The following is a 3074-nucleotide window of genomic DNA, read 5'->3' as shown; positions in this document are numbered from 1 at the left end:
ATGTACTACACTGTGCGTTTTTTATATTCTAAGTTTTTCAGTGCAACTCACTCATATACTATGTACTACACTGTGCATTTCGTGTAATGCGGGTTTTTCAGTAAATTCTAAGTTTTTCAGTGCAACTCACTCATATAATATGTACTACACTGTGCGTTTCTTATATTCTAAGTTTTTCAGTGCAACTCACTCATATACTATGTACTACACTGTGCGTTTCTTAAATTCTAAGTTTTTCAGTGCAACTCACTCATATACTATGTACTACACTGTGCGTTTCTTATATTCTAAGTTTTTCAGTGCAACTCACTCATATACTATGTACTACACTGTGCGTTTCTTATATTCTAAGTTTTTCAGTGCAACTCACTCATATACTATGTACTACACTGTGCATTTCATGTAATGCGGGTTTTTCAGTAAATTCTAAGTTTTTCAGTGCAACTCATTCATATACTATGTACTATATGTGCGTTTCTTATATTCTAAGTTTTTCAGTGCAACTCACTCATATACTATGTACTACACTGTGCGTTTCTTAAATTCTAAGTTTTTCAGTGCAACTCACTCATATACTATGTACTACACTGTGCGTTTCTTATATTCTAAGTTTTTCAGTGCAACTCACTCATATACTATGTACTACACTGTGCGTTTCTTATATTCTAAGTTTTTCAGTGCAACTCACTCATATACTATGTACTACACTGTGCGTTTCTTAAATTCTAAGTTTTTCAGTGCAACTCACTCATATACTATGTACTACACTGTGCGTTTCTTATATTCTAAGTTTTTGAGTGCAACTCACTCATATACTATGTACTATACTGTGCGTTTCTTATATTCTAAGTTTTTCAGTGCAACTCACTCATATACTATGTACTACACTGTGCGTTTCTTAAATTCTAAGTTTTTCAGTGCAACTCACTCATATACTATGTACTACACTGTGCGTTTCTTATATTCTAAGTTTTTCAGTGCAACTCACTCATATACTATGTACTACACTGTGCGTTTCTTATATTCTAAGTTTTTCAGTGCAACTCACTCATATACTATGTACTACACTGTGCATTTCGTGTAATGCGGGTTTTTCAGTAAATTCTAAGTTTTTCAGTGCAACTCACTCATATACTATGTACTACACTGTGCATTTCGTGTAATGCGGGTTTTTCAGTAAATTCTAAGTTTTTCAGTGCAACTCATTCATACACTATGTACTATATGTGCGTTTCTTATATTCTAAGTTTTTCAGTGCAACTCACTCATATACTATGTACTACACTGTGCGTTTCTTATATTCTAAGTTTTTCAGTGCAACTCACTCATATACTATGTACTACACTGTGCGTTTCTTATATTCTAAGTTTTTCAGTGCAACTCACTCATATACTATGTACTACACTGTGCGTTTCTTAAATTCTAAGTTTTTCAGTGCAACTCACTCATATACTATGTACTACACTGTGCGTTTCTTATATTCTAAGTTTTTCAGTGCAACTCACTCATATACTATGTACTACACTGTGCGTTTCTTATATTCTAAGTTTTTCAGTGCAACTCACTCATATACTATGTACTACACTGTGCATTTCGTGTAATGCGGGTTTTTCAGTAAATTCTAAATTTTTCAGTGCAACTCATTCATATACTATGTACTATATGTGTGTTTCTTATATTCTAAGTTTTTCAGTGCAACTCACTCATATACTATGTACTACACTGTGCGTTTCTTAAATTCTAAGTTTTTCAGTGCAACTCACTCATATACTATGTACTACACTGTGCGTTTCTTATATTCTAAGTTTTTCAGTGCAACTCACTCATATACTATGTACTACACTGTGCGTTTCTTATATTCTAAGTTTTTCAGTGCAACTCACTCATATACTATGTACTACACTGTGCGTTTCTTAAATTCTAAGTTTTTCAGTGCAACTCACTCATATACTATGTACTACACTGTGCGTTTCTTATATTCTAAGTTTTTGAGTGCAACTCACTCATATACTATGTACTATACTGTGCGTTTCTTATATTCTAAGTTTTTCAGTGCAACTCACTCATATACTATGTACTACACTGTGCGTTTCTTAAATTCTAAGTTTTTCAGTGCAACTCACTCATATACTATGTACTACACTGTGCGTTTCTTATATTCTAAGTTTTTCAGTGCAACTCACTCATATACTATGTACTACACTGTGCGTTTCTTATATTCTAAGTTTTTCAGTGCAACTCACTCATATACTATGTACTACACTGTGCATTTCGTGTAATGCGATTTTTTCAGTAAATTCTAAGTTTTTCAGTGCAACTCATTCATATACTATGTACTATATGTGCGTTTCTTATATTCTAAGTTTTTCAGTGCAACTCACTCATATACTATGTACTACACTGTGCGTTTCTTATATTCTAAGTTTTTCAGTGCAACTCACTCATATACTATGTACTACACTGTGCGTTTCTTATATTCTAAGTTTTTCAGTGCAACTCACTCATATACTATGTACTACACTGTGCGTTTCTTATATTCTAAGTTTTTCAGTGCAACTCACTCATATACTATGTACTACACTGTGCATTTCGTGTAATGCGGGTTTTTCAGTAAATTCTAAGTTTTTCAGTGCAACTCACTCATATACTATGTACTACACTGTGCGTTTCTTATATTCTAAGTTTTTCAGTGCAACTCACTCATATACTATGTACTACACTGTGCATTTCGTGTAATGCGGGTTTTTCAGTAAATTCTAAGTTTTTCAGTGCAACTCACTCATATACTATGTACTACACTGTGCATTTCGTGTAATGCGGGTTTTTCAGTAAATTCTAAGTTTTTCAGTGCAACTCATTCATATACTATGTACTATATGTGTGTTTCTTATATTCTAAGTTTTTCAGTGCAACTCACTCATATACTATGTACTACACTGTGCGTTTCTTAAATTCTAAGTTTTTCAGTGCAACTCACTCATATACTATGTACTACACTGTGCGTTTCTTATATTCTAAGTTTTTCAGTGCAACTCACTCATATACTATGTACTACACTGTGCGTTTCTTATATT

The sequence above is a fragment of the Mus caroli genome, unplaced genomic scaffold, assembly GCF_978045245.1.
Source record: "Mus caroli unplaced genomic scaffold, Mus_caroli_1 scaffold_25, whole genome shotgun sequence".
Lineage (NCBI taxonomy): Eukaryota > Metazoa > Chordata > Mammalia > Rodentia > Muridae > Mus > Mus caroli.
The sequence above is the reverse complement of the archived record's forward strand: the minus strand, read 5'-3'. Positions refer to the sequence as shown.